The sequence below is a fragment of the Misgurnus anguillicaudatus genome, chromosome 2 (assembly GCF_027580225.2).
Source record: "Misgurnus anguillicaudatus chromosome 2, ASM2758022v2, whole genome shotgun sequence".
Lineage (NCBI taxonomy): Eukaryota > Metazoa > Chordata > Actinopteri > Cypriniformes > Cobitidae > Misgurnus > Misgurnus anguillicaudatus.
Genome location: NC_073338.2, coordinates 11945161 through 11960103, shown reverse-complemented (window position 1 = coordinate 11960103; position 14943 = coordinate 11945161). Strand labels below are relative to the sequence as shown.

The following is a 14943-nucleotide window of genomic DNA, read 5'->3' as shown; positions in this document are numbered from 1 at the left end:
TCCTGTAAATTAGGCTGCTTAGTAAAAATATTCTGCCTGGTAGGAGGACAATCTTGTGGCATTTTCTTCCCTCTCCTTTGCAGAGAAATTCACAGCATAATTTGCATGTTTAGTATTGAAGTGCCTGCTAATATTATATTCTTTAAAAACTCTCTTCTGACATATCAGACAAATCACCTTTGAGCCGACATTCGTGACGAAATATTTTGACGTCCATTCTTTATTGAATGCTCGACATTCAGAGTCAACTTTTCTCTTTTTTACTGCACTCATTTAAAAAAATTGTTAATTCCGTCAGCTGTTTAGAATTTGTAACTTTGAGGAGTGAAGAGGAGAAGCAAATTTTAATATCACACAGCGACATCTGTTGGATTTTTTTAATAAAAGCGGGCTGTGATTATGCCACGTACATAAGTGGAAGCGAATGCGGTTTAACAGAGTTTATTATATATGTGGTAATACAGCAGATGAACGAATATCAAATGTGACAGGATTGGCAAAGCCCGTCCTGCTTTTGGATTGGTTGGTCGTCGTGCTCATTGATCGGCCTATCACTGGGCAGGGGGATGTATAAATTTGACTGCGGAGCAGTATGGTGTTATGCGTTACGCCCCTTTCAGCTTCATCTCGAGTCGCCGGTCAGGTATGTGTTGGTTATGTTGGTTGAGGGTTGGTAGTGTGCTGTGTCTTATTAGTATTTTCCTTGTCTAGAGTTGTTTATTTGGACATACCTTGCGACTGGTGCTTGGTTGCATGTACCCTCTCGGCAGGTAAGTGAAACCGCTATAATGTGTTTTTCGTGTAAAGACTGCATGTGTAATTGGAATGCGTCTGTGTTTGTGTATAGTTTGAAGTGAGTCTGCGGGAGACTTTAACAGTACCGACCGTTGCCTGATGTTACCCGGTGCCGTTGTGTGATGTGAGATCTCTTTATTCGAGTGAGCCCACGGGTGCACAGAGTGCTGTGTACGTGATTTGTGGGGAGATCGCACATACGGTACGTGGTTTTAAAGTTCTAATCGCGCTATAGTTCGAAATGGTAGGTTGTATGATACTGGTAATTTTATTATAGATCGTGTTGTCTCGTATCAGCGGCTCCTGTTTCCCTGTACACATTAATCCCAGATTGACAGAACGAGCCTGCAGCTTTCTGCCTTATCCTTGTATTTATCTGTGCTTCCGGATCGCTCATTCAACCGGTACGTGTTTTTAAAGCGTAATAAACATTTTGCATGTACACTGTTGTTTAATGTGTTTCTATTTTTAACTTCATTACAGACTTGTTGCATCTATGGGCGATTAACATTTGTACAGTCAGGGCTTCGTGGGAAGTATCGTCCAGAGGCGCTGTTGCTTTGCCTGTGATTTTGTGTGTGTGTGTGTGTGTGTGTGTGTGTGTGTGCGTGTGTGCGTGTGTGTGTGTGTATCTGATTGAAGCTTATTGAACGTGATTGTGTTCTTTAGTTTTGTTGCCTTTTCTTTTACTGTTATATTCGAGTGCTAAAGGTTTTTGGTTTCTTTTTGTTTAATGTTCTTTGATTTATTTTTCTATTTTCTTAACTTTAATGTATTGAGTTATTTTGTTTATCGAAGAGGGATATTAATATCCCTCTTTCTTTTTGTTTCTGGTTTGTTTTAATTTAATTGATGTACTTATGTGTGAAGGGCACAGTGAGGAGTTAAAGGTGCCCCCTCATCCTCTGTGTTGACACATACAGTGTGTTGTGATCCCACCAGTGACCTTGTGACCATTCCTAAGTGTAATATACCATCTTATTGTTGTTACAGGAGCTGAGTGCCGAAGGCGGGGTGGATTTTGGTGGTGGTATTGCTTCACGAGTGCTGTGCTGTGTGCAGTGGTGTGTGTGTGTGAGTGAGTGTTTCCACACAGGTGTAACCAAAATTGTGCGGTGCTTTGGAGGCCTATTAGTGCCCTTAATTCCTGCTGTCACGCCTCGGCTCCTGCTTTTACACCTATAGAGGTATCTGAGGATGGAGGTCACCTGTAGTACATCTTATTGAATTGATTGTGTTTGTGATTTCATTTTGTGCGGCATACTCTCTTTTTATATTTAATAAAATGTCATACTTATTTTACCCATGTCTTCTGCCAATTCTTTAGTACAGGAACCTGTGTTGCCTAAGTGCAAGTTATTATCTCTGGCCAAGTGCCAGGGTGGCGTAGTCGCTACATATACTCTATCAGCCCTCTGTGTGTCATGCCACACAAAGGCTGCATTCACATGGTACCATATTACGGTTGTCAAACCAGTATTTGAGTCCTTAAGACGGTTGCGTTCACATGCAGTTTGGTTATTTGCGGGTTTGACAACCGCATTTACAGAGAAGCTGTGTCGTGTGAACGGAATTGCACTGGACAACAAGTTGTCGGTCACGTCATCCGTTGCTCTGTGTGCAAGAAATGACTGCAAACTACCCAGCAGGGTTGCTCCAGGTTAATGCATATTATTTTACCTTCATAGATGCCACAGAGCATATTACATTACGTATAGAATCGTGTGTAGCCCATTAAGTGAGATGTATAGGGTTTTGCTTTGCAAAATGATAAAACCTTAAAAGTGGACGATTAATATAATGTTAAGTCTATAATAAAAGGGATAGTTCACCCAAAAATTTAAACTTTGCCATTTATTTACTCACCTTTTTCTTCAGTACAGCAATAAAGATGATATTTTGCAGAAAACCCATCTGTGATTCATATAATGGAAGTCAACAGATCCGCCACTTTGAGAGCTCTAAAAGCAGATATAATCCAATACAAAAGTAAGCTCCATGACTCCTGTTGACATATGACTTCTTGTGAAGCAAATCGGTCGGTTTTTGCAGGATATTGAACGTTATTTACAACATTATTAGCTTTAAATGCACATCCTTGGAAACAAGGTAACTGAGATTTTGCTCCCGCTCTGTAAGTTGCGCTGAGAGGCTGGTTTTGCCTGCGAGTGGCAAACCATACTCTTAGGGCTGATTCACACCGGCTGCGTGTTGTGTGCGTCTCAGCTGCGTGGCGTGTCTGTTTTTATTTAGGCTCCCATGTTAGCTGGTTTGACAGTTCACACCGCCTGCATGACAGCACGTCTCAGGCGCAGCTATGAGGCGTAAACTATGAGGCAAAAAATAATAATAATCGCTCATTAATCGTAACCGATGTCAAATGTTAAATTAACCGAGGTTTTGATTTTAGGTCAAATCTTTCAGCCCTACCTTTTGGTATTTTAATGGAAACCATTAGAATTTTCTGTAATGGTTTTATTGTTTATTTCAGCAGGGTATTTGGTTCGGCCCAAGGTTCAGCAGCGTACACACCACAAATGGGTCGCACCTAAGTTCGGCGACAGCCGCTCCGAGATGAAAGTGCAGCTGTTGTGTTCATACTGACCCTAACTAACCGTACTCAGACAGACACGTCATTTGGGTCGACATAAACAGTGCATGAGTGAAAGCACCCTTATAGTGCAAAAAAATTACACCATGAGTTTACAGTTGTACACTTTTTATTTATGAAATAGTTTTATTCTGTGGTGATCAGAGGTGTAAAGAGTAGCTGAAAGCCATACTTGAGTAATAGTACAAATTCCTTACTGTAAAAATTACTCCACTACAAGTTACAAGTCACCAATTTAAATACGACTTGAGTAAAAGTATTAAAGTAACCCAATTTAAAAGTAGGGGAGAGCGGGGTAAGATGAGCCACTTTTTACATATGTTGCCTTATCTGCCTGAAAAAATGAGACAGAAGTCAAACAAAAACATCAACCTTTATTTAAGGATGTCTCCTGTCAAATGAAATGATAAGAATGCCGTTATAACAAAGGGCTTTGAAAAGGTGGCTTCTCAAAAAAAAGTGCTCTTGTGGCTCAACTTGCCCCAGCTGAGGGGTAAGTTGATCCATGTGAAGGGGTAAACTGACCCACTGACTTTTTTTGTTTAAACCCGAACATAGTTAAAAAATTCACACCATTCTTAAATGTAATTTTAAGGGTGCCAAAGAATGCATTGAAATAATGTGTTAAATTGTTCTTTGATGTTTACATAGAAGGTATGTAACTTTATTAAGTGCAAACATTATCCAGAAACGTTTTTAAATGTCCATTTACAACCCTAGGATTTGTCATTTTAATGAAATTGTCTATTTTTGCCCTATTTGGAAGGGTAATAATAATAATAATGTTGATTGCTCTATTTAAAATTTTTTTAACTAAACATCAAGGTGGGGTACATTGAACCGCTGGTTCAATTTACCCCACAGCATTTGGTTCACTTTGCCCCACGCCCACCATTTTGGGAAAAACTGCCTAGTTTAGTAATCCAGGCTAATCTTTAGCTAAATCATTAACCTGGTTTTATACATTAGCCTATCACCAATATGTATGGTATAAACATTTAGACCTGGATAAATTTGCTTTAACATAACAGCCATTATACTTGACATGTATAAATTTAACTTTGATGGGATAAAACAGTTTTTTGTAAAAAAAATCATACTTATCTCTTTAACTTGTGCTTCTCTTTACCATAGTCAAATAGAAATGATGGTTGCTACCTGGATTTGTGGTCAGACGGCTACAAATCTGTATGGTAGCCTAGATACAGGGGGTGGGTCAACTTACCCACTGGCTCACTTTGCCCCACTCTCCCCTACTCAAGTATTTTTACTCGTACTGAATGTTGGCTCAAAGATGCACTAGTCCTCAACACAAAGATACATTGTATGTCAGTGAAAACTAAGAAAGTTTATTTATGAGGTTTTATTTCCTAATATAGAAAAGAAATCAAACACCTCAAAATTTTGACCTGGCAGAACAAACACAGATTAAACATAGTCATAGTCTTTTGATTAAAATTTTATTTAGTTTTAGTCATATTTTTGTCATCTGAATTGATTTAGTTTTAGTCTAATTTTATTCAACATTACATTTTATTTAAACCCATTTAATTTTAGTCTAGTGTCATTGTGTATTTGAATGTGCCATGCTGAAAAATATATAGCCTAACTTTGTGATATAAATATATGGTAACACTTTACAATAAGGTTCATTAGTTAACATTAGTTAGCTACATTAGTTAACATTAACTAAAAATGAACTGCACTTAGCATTTATTAATCTTTGTTAATTTTAATTTCAACAATTACTTATACTTCATTAAAATCTTGTTAACATTAGTTAATGCACTCTGATCTAACATGAACAAACAATTAAAGCTTACATTTTTATTAACTATTAACAAAGATGAATAAATAATGTAACAAATGTATTGCTCATGGTTTGTTCAAGTTAGTTAATACATTAACTACTGTTAACTAATGAACCTTATTGTAAAGTGTTACCAAATATTCTTATAGGCCTAAAGATATAAAAAGATATAATTTTAATATTTAAAAAATTTCAGTAAACTAAAATTACACTAACAGAAATATGATAATGCATATTTAAAACAGGAAGTTGTTCATTCGAAAGATTAATTGAAAACACATGTAGTGCGTAACACCACTATCTCACATTAAGTGCACATTTAGTCATGCATCCCTCTTTACAGTAAATACATTACAGCATACTTGGTTAAATTTGAGGACAGTGAAATTGTACACTTGTTATCAATCTTATAATGTACTTAAGTTACTTGAGCAATCAGTACAGGACATCGCTGGTTTATTTTGGCTTATATAGTAAGTTATATCAAGTTATGTAATTTACCAGCTTAGGTTAGCTGATAAAGTAGCATCAGAGTATATAAAACATTGTGCTTGCCTTTGAGTTGCGGGATGACCCAATCGCGCTTCACTTTTGTTTTGATTGTAGCATCACAAGTTTAACAAAGGGACCCTTGACAGAAGCAAATGTGATATGCATCCTTATGTTTGCGCTTTATCTCTTCTCTCAGATAAGACGCTAACTTTTCTCTACAGTTTATGACATACGCAGCACGCAGATGTCCCGCTACGGTGGCTCAACGCAAGCCATTCAGTGTTTGACATCAAAATACCGCGAGACCAGACTTCTCCATATGCATTTGATTCGCTCTCGCAGTACTTTGATTTCATACGATTGCCCTGCGTAGCGCCAATGAAGTCCCCCAGTTGTGTGTGTCCGTCTAACCTCGCGACCACAGATTCTATCCATCATCACTCTCTGACACTTTCGTTTCGTTTTTATTTGACGAATAAACAATGTAGCGAGTAACGTTAAGTGTCATTTCAAATGTAGTGGAGTAAAGAGTACAAATACCCAATCAAAAATGTAATTGAGTAGAGAGTAAAAGTTGCTTATATTTTTGATACTCAGTACAAGTACAAATTAGCCCAAAAAATACTTAAGTACAGTAACGAAGTACATTTACTCGAGTACTTTACACCTCTGGTGGTGATTAACAACTCTCGTGTTGTTTTAATTCATTTTGATTACTCTGAAAGTGTAAATAAAGTGTTCTCTTCAGTGTATTTTTACACTGTTTTACAATGTTATTGTACATTATCAAATAAAATCAAGACTCTTCAGACAGATGTAAAAATGTAAAACATTTCTTTAAGAAATGGCAAAAAGTCACATTAATGAAGTGTTGCGCATAAATTAAAAAACTTCTTAAAACACACGTTCAAAATTTCATACATAGATTTAAGAAAAGATTTGAACAAGATTGCAGTAAGGTACAACAAACCAAAATAAATGATCAGACTTATATGACATCTGTAAATCAAAAGGTTTGTAATAAGTAAGTTCATTGACACTGAAGACTTTCAGACAATCAGTGTCTTGTATCAATTCTGTAGGCATATAGATGTTCATCAAAATAAAAAGTTTTAAGTTGCGATGCCACCCACTGCATGAAAAGAGCTGTATACGGACAAATACAGGATGGGAAATCCCTGCTAAACTTTAGGTTTGCCAGATTTTTGAGACAGAGTGCCTGGAAAGGTAATACACCAAAGTAAACTTGTGAAACATCCAGAAACTTTACGTTTGTGGATGTATATAGGAACTGGTGGAAGTTTCCAGGAATCCTTACAGCTGGTTGTGAGGAGAGGTGGGTGTGAGGTGTGAAGGGCTTTTTATATGTTAATGACCCACAGGTAGAGGTGTCTTCTTTGTTCTCAGAGCTGAGTGTGGTGGGGTGGGGGGGGTTAACCATGTCTCTTTAAGACAGCACATACAGTATTGTGGTACATAAAAACTGTTTTCTAAATACGTTTATTATTAATATAATTTAATTAGTCTATTTAAGAAACTTAGCATCATTCAAAATAACTAAAATTCAATGGACACAATTACAATTTTAATGTGTGAAAATTATGTCTCTGACTCAAGAGAAATGCAACAAATGTTATTCCAGAATATTTATTTCCAACACTTTGAAAACATGTCTCCAACTGCCCTAGGTCAGAATATTGTGCACATTTCTCTCAATGCTGCATACATCGTTTAAAAGAAGCCGTTCAAACGACATCATGTAACACATTTTTGCTAGCTAGGATGTTGATAAATTAGTCAGTGAAATGTAAAGCTGCTTGATTTTGCTGATGTCTCATGATTTGAAGTTCACTGTTTCTATTGTTATTATAATTCTACCCTAACATTTCATTAAATCTTTTAAAATAGAAACAAAAATATTAATAGACAGGTCCATAATCTAAAAGACAGTCTTTCACATGTGAATGCAAAACATGTTGGGTGATACTGACTGACAAACTCGGGTAAACATATCTGCAGATACCTGTCAGCTACTGTACTTCTAATCCAGAGGTGCCCAAAGTTGGCCCACAATAGATCTTTAATTTGGCCCATCATGCCACATGAGATAAGGAAAAAGAACAAAAGTCATTGACGCAGATGTTCATATTTTTAATTAAACATTTTCTAAAATGTATCATTTTTTTGTTGTATTTTTACATTACAAAAATGTAAATTAATATTAAATGCAAGGGATTAAAGTGAATTTTTTTATGTTTCATGCATACTTGAAGGTGTATAAAATGCATCACAAAACTTAATGAACTCGGGTACTACAGGCTAAAAATGAAGAGGTTTTGGCAGTGGCACACAGAGAAAAGGATATTTTAAATTGATTGGCAAAATGATTTTTTTTATAAAAAGCCTTGGAAAATAAAACTGCATTAGTTATGCATAAACAGAGTAATGTTTGCTTATTTATTTTTAAAATATTAGAAAATTATAAATTAGGGTTTATCAGAGCAACTTTAATTTTAATATAACACAACAACATTTACTTTTGGGCCACGGCCCTCAGTCAGGTTTAGCCCTTGTAAGGAAAATGTTCGGGCACCAATCAATGTGTAGTCTATCTGAGGAGGTAACTGTTTAGCATATGATAATGCATGCTTGTACAAAGTCAGTCCACATATTATAATGTTTGTCTTCAATCAATCAATTTAAATAAAAGAGATGGGGACTTTATAATATAATAAGGGTCCATATATCACAGTGATAAAAGACATACATGTATTTTTACTTTAACATGAACTAATGCTGAGTTAAGGCATATACTATCATAAACTAAGAGTCATCATTAAGATGACATGTTTTTCATTGTTAGTTAATGCATTCATTTACAATGAATTAATTTGAGTTCATGTTGTAATTAAGTAAGTTCAGTAAGTTACATGTCTTAACTCAGCATTAGTTTTGTATTTACTTATATTTAAGTAAGAATTCATTTAGGTATACGTTTAATGTTTCCAATGATGAGCAGTTAATCCACTAAACCCAAAGATAATTCCTGAGGCATGTTTAAAGAGTTTTGTATTTCATCAAAGATTTTATATTTAAGAAAATCTGAAATCATTCAAAATAACTGTTAACATGTTTGTCAACTAAACATGTTTTGTCAACGTTATAAACTTTATAGAAATATTTTTTATTAATGACCAAGTATAAAGAACCATGCATAGTGTGAAAACGCGGATTATATAAAAGTATATAATAAAGTGCGAGCAGAGGATCAATCAAACTTGGGCTGGAATGATTGTAGTGCATCCAATGCACCTTGGAATTCGTAGTTTACATCTACAGCAGCATATGCTACAGCAGTGACAACGCCAAAGAAAAGGACTACATTTCCCAGAATGCACCTGCACCCACTCATCTGCCCCCACTCTTCAGGTGCGACTGCTTGACCTATGGGCTTGACGGGAAAATTCAAAATCGCGAACCGTTACAGCCTCGACTTCTCGTTCGGTGTCTTTCTTTGTTTGCTTGCACATCAACAGTAAGGTAAGTTTGATTTAATTAGTTTGTCTGCATCGCGCTGATCGGATGCCTATTTGTTCATATTATGTTATTTACTATGATTCGTTTTTGTCTTTATACTAGAACTGTTTGAATTTAAAGCACAAACAGTAAAACATTAAGGGTATACATGGTACACAGCGGTAAACATGAGGTTAAAAATACGCGAAGTAACATTCAAACCGGGCTGTTAAAAGAATCAATTCGATGTTTAAGTTTTTAAAACAAAACTTTAAAGAAGCCAAGATGAGAAGTTCTTTGCTTAAAACAAACAAAGCAACAGTAACTTGTGTGTTGGAAATGTTAGCAGCTAGCAAGTGTCTCTCTGCTATTTTAAATGATACACAGACGATCTTTTGTTGTTTAAAAGCTCATTGCTTTAGTGCTGGTAGATGCGGCTTATTTTTCAAGACGGTTTTAATAGCTTTATATTGATTTGTAACAAAGCCAGCTTCACTTTGAGAGAACCTAGATGCTAATTGTAAAGAAGCTTGGAGTCATAATATATTTTAACGTAACATGTTTGCTGTTCTTCATCTTTTTAAATATGAAGTCTATCCATGTTTGTGTTTACAGAGGTCATGTACACTGTGGTCAACTTGTGGACGCTGAAGAGGTTTCTGGGTAAAGATGATGTACGTTTATTCATTCAATTTTAAAAACCAAACAGGTTAAATAGTAAACAGATGTGTTATGATGTATGTGATTTTGATTTTTAATTCTGTGTTTGACAGAGAAAAATGAAGTAACAGTGGAAGCTAAAACATCAAACTGATCCAGACACTGAAGAAATTGATGTCACTGCAATCTGGCCAAAATGATGTAAGTTTAATAATGAAATTATTAAATCAAAGAGGTTAAATAGTAAATAGATGTGTTATGATGTATGTGATTCTATTTTTATTCTGTGTTTGATAGACAACTATATTGAAGTAGCCTACTGTAATGAAGCTGCAGAACGTCACAGAGACTCTGAGGACATCAACACAGAATATCAAGTATGAAGATGGACATTATGAAGTTCTTTGATCATATATTGTTGTATCTTTGTATAGTTTAATGTAAACTTTCTAAAATGTACAACTTTATCATTTTGATTTGTCATGTGTGTGTGTATCTGTATATGTGTATTAGTATTATGCCAAATACTTATATGTACTTTTATATTTCCAAAGGGCTCCCAAGAGATGTCTGTCCAGATGAGGGTGCATCAACGTTACCTTTGCTGACAAGTATATGCTTTACAATGTAAAACCTAACAGTTAACTTAACTCAAACCATTTAAGGAAATTGGTTGCCTTAAATCATTAAGTTTTAAAAAAAAACATACATTTGAGTACTGTGAACTTAAGTCTTGTGCAATTGTGCACTTATATTTAGGTAGTGTGAACTTAAATATAGGTGCTTAACTGCATGTGACTCAATTTGTTTAAGTTCACAGTACTCAAATCTATGTGTTTTGAAACTTGAATGGTTTAATGCAACCGGTTTTCTTAAATGTGAGAAATTACAGTGTTACAGTGAGAAATGTTTGAATAATTCCAAGACAGAGCTCTGTGATTGATTCTACACTGCAAAAATCACTTTCTAACACTTTTTGTCTTGTTTTCAGTAGAAAAACTAAAAATTCTTAAATCAGGATGTATTTTCTTGATGAGCAAAATTACCTTGGAAAATATGTCTAGTTTTTAGACAAAAATATACAATTTAAGATAATTTGTGCCTAAACAAGAAAAAATATCTAACAATGGGGTGAGAAAATTGTGTTTTAATTAAGTTTTTAAGAAAAAAGAAAACTTAAGATTTTTTTCTCACACTATTGGCAGATATTTTTGCTTGTTTTAAGCACAAATTCACTTAATACACAGACACACACACATTATTTATTTGGTCTAAAACTAGACTTATTTTCTTGGGTCATTTTGTTCCTCAAGAAAAAGCATTTTAATTTAAATAATATTTCTACAGAAAACAAGACAAAAATACTATGTAAGAAAGTCATTTTTTGCAGTGTAGGACTAATTTCTTTAGATTATTTAGATATTTACTACATTACAGTGGCAGCTGGTGACTTCTTTTTTTTGTGAGCACTCGATGCGATGTTTGTCACAACATGTATATAGTCTGTCATTTGTGTGGTTCCCAATTTCAAAATATGTGTTCTGCGTGTCGAGTGCGTGTATGTGCATCACGTGTTTTGACTAAACACGTGATGCACGTGGTTTACATGAAGCAACAAACACATATTTTAAAAACACAAGCAACACACATGACACTCTGAACACTTATTTTGAATTTGCAACCCTCGGATGAGCAGTCATGAGCCGCCACTGCTACATTACATTGTACTGCTTTAAACGTAGTTTTCATTGTTTCTTACATTTTGTTATATTTTACTCTTATATTGCTTTATCTGTCTGTATATTTATGAGTTTAAATGGTATTGTTTATGTATGCAACTTTTAATATTTGTGTATTATATTATTTTGTGATTGTGACAATTGTGGATTGTTCAGTTTTTTATTAAATAAACATTTCAAACTCAAGTTTTTTTTTTTTTTAAGGGTTTTGGGGATGTATAGTAGTATATAGTGGGGGGGGGGGGGGTGTAGTCTATCTGCATAGCAGGCAAATAACCAATCAAGTCACTAAGCTATGAGGGCTTGGGTTGGGCTTAAAACAAAGTGTAACCAATCAAATTATCTCAACTGGAAAGTTTCAAAGTTGTGTCCCAATAGTTGTCAGAGTTTTGGGAGGGGGTTTTAAAAGCAACCAATCAGTGTTGAGATTAAACACCAATGGGGACACTAGAATTGTGCAAAGGTGTGAAATTCCAGTACCTCTGTAGGTGTGAAAGTGGCCCCTGCCAAAATCTTCAATGGGATTACTTGCCATGGCAACAAATGGCTGCATATTCCACGGTGATATCCCCTCAGCAAGATACATCCGAATTGGTATCATTACGGGAGTTTCCTAACTTGGTGGAATTAGTAGTTTACCCTCAGTGGAACTAGTAGATACTTCCGAAAATCAGTAGTGTTTACAGGAGTTTCCTAGTACGGATACACCTCTTTTCATGCAGTGACCAGTAACACACATTCATTTCTAACAACATCTTTGATTTTGTAAAACACTGGTAAATCAAGGTTTACTTCACCACAGATAATTAAGGTAAAACAATATTCAGTTCCATTACAGTTCACCCAATTCACTGAGAGAACATTGGTTTGTGGTGGAACGCTCAACTTGGATGCAATCTGAAAAGTTTAATTCAAGTCACTGAGAGAGACAGTCTTTCCAAGTACTATTCTCTCTTGGTTGAAGGTCTCCTTGTTATATGCCATGTAATTTTGATGTTTTTTGCAAGTATCTGGTTGATGTTCTTGAAACATTTTTGTTGCATCTTGAAGAAATTGTGTTTGGACTCATATCGCATGGACCACAAGTGAACAATCGGCCCAATATTTCGTATACATCGTGGATAGTGAGTCAGAAAAGGATGTTTAGGCAGCAATTTCTTTTCTGGAAATAAGCACTTGAACAGCCTATGATGTTCAGCAATCAATTGTTTTAAGTAAACTGTAAGGCCCTCTTGTAGAAAGGAAGAAAAAGCAATGTTTACTATTTGCAGTAAAAGTAATAGTAGCTGCCAGGATTCATCATCTTGGGGCACAATGTCTCCACATATTAGTGGTACATTCTGGAGTAGAGTGGATTGGGTTTATGTCCAAATCATTGCTCTGATCATCCAGTTTTACATCACGAGGTCGATTTCTCCTCTCCATGTACCCATGGTTAAATGACTGCAATCTGCCATATAACTCTTTTCAAAAAACTCCCTTGTACATAATGCAAAACAAGTACTCAAACTGCGCAACTCCCTCTAAAACATCATGCATTATGTCTACAGAAAGGTTGTCCGTCACACTGAAGTACTGCAGAGTGTTTAACAAACATGTGGGTTTTACACCAAAAATATGAGTTAGTGTTGGGTCTGATTGTATAGCTTCACAGTGTTCCAAGTGTTTTGATAATCTTTGTTTTTGTTTAGGGAAAACCTACAGCAGTATTGAGCTCTAAAAGATTCAACATATCCAAAAAGGCAATGCAGACCGAGATTGTCTCCTGTTACTTGGACAATGCTGCCACGCACAGAACCACCAAGACCTTCTATTCCCTTGGTCTCAAGTACTTTTATGTCATTGACATTAGGTTCCAATATTGCACCAAATCATATGTTTTAATGTCCTGGGAATGTAAAAGTGCACATAAATGTACGTTTGCTAAAGATGTATTAAATTGTGGTAGGGAAATTTCTCAAAGTAAAATATATACCCCCCAATTTCTGAATTCCCTTCTTAGACCCCAATAGATTTGCAGTCTCGAAATCATTACCTACTTTAAATGCCCCAATGAGAGCATGATTCTTAAATGAGAGCCATTCTTGCAGGACCTCCTTCTCATGTTGAGGGAAAAATTTCCTGGCCAGAATCTGCAGATTAGCAATGTCTCTGTTATCTTGTGGGACAGCCGATTGTGGTCCCAAGACACTAAAAGCCCCAAGAATGTCCAGCCTGTGAAACCTTCTGTGAAGGTGTTTTTCCAGGCCAGTTATGTAAGGGTGGATGACCTACAAAGCACAGATCAACATCCTTTATTATTAATTATAACATTTCTTCTATATGAAAGGAGAGCATTAATACATACATCTTGCTGGAATCTTGCCCATTGCTCCTCCCTCTGCATTTCTTTAATGTCTTGGACTCTCTTGTTCCTCTCCTCCTCATGCTTTATGTTGAAGGCTCCAAGTATTTGGGGATCATCAAGGTCCTGTTGAAGTTGGGACAAGAATGATCTAGGGAGCGGCGTCTGTGCAGCCTCTTTGATGCTCCTCAGACTTTGAATTGTGACCGGAACCTGAATAAAAAGGATAGCTGCAGTGTAGTATTGGTCAGACATGCAAACTAAAGACATTTTAATGTACATTGAGAGAGCGGCGCTGATAGGGTCATCACGCTGCACACAACACGAGACAGGCAGAGAGGCGCTGCCGCTGACGGTCAACACGCGGCGCGTACATTTCATAACTTTACAATAAATTAAGGTGTTTAAAATAGTAATATACATCAGGAAAACATCTATTCGTTGCGGCCAGGACTGTTATTGTGGCGGCCTGCCACAAGTTAATCAACGTATGGGAAACACTGCATTTTTTCAATGGAAAACAGGGGATGGCTCTCAATGTACTGTCCATCTTCAATATCAGTGTAAATGCCATCTTTATTTGGTATGCTCGACTTGAACCTGCACGAGGTATTTGAATGCATTAAAATGCTCTTTAAGGTTTGCAGAATTGGAACATACAAAAACTTGTCAGTCACTTCAACTTGCTCATATATTCCAGTAGTCCGTTTTTTCCAGTTGTCAAATCAGACCCCAAGTACTTTCTCCACAGGCTGAACAATTCTCAATTTTTTGTAAAATACGAGTTTCGTTTAGATATGGAATTAAGTAATGTGAATGGGTTTTCTATTTCCTGAAATGACTGCTCTATTGTACTTTCAATGTCTGTGTCACGCAAAAAGAGAATTCACCTTTGAAACCGATTCTTTCTAAAAACTCTGGCCAGAGTGAAGATTTTGAAAATCTTCGTTTGCACGTTTGTATGTAAACTGAGACA

General features: G+C 36.0%; 1 long non-coding RNA gene across 1 annotated transcript; it reads left to right on the top strand.

The window, feature by feature from the left end:
* The first annotated feature begins 7126 nt into the window (after positions 1-7126).
* On the top strand, positions 7127-11623 carry LOC129424555 (uncharacterized). Its single transcript, XR_012371936.1, has 5 exons — positions 7127-9248; positions 9840-9898; positions 9998-10085; positions 10182-10261; positions 10439-11623. It is a non-coding gene; the product is annotated as an uncharacterized lncRNA (long non-coding RNA).
* Positions 11624-14943: the final 3320 nt, after the last annotated feature.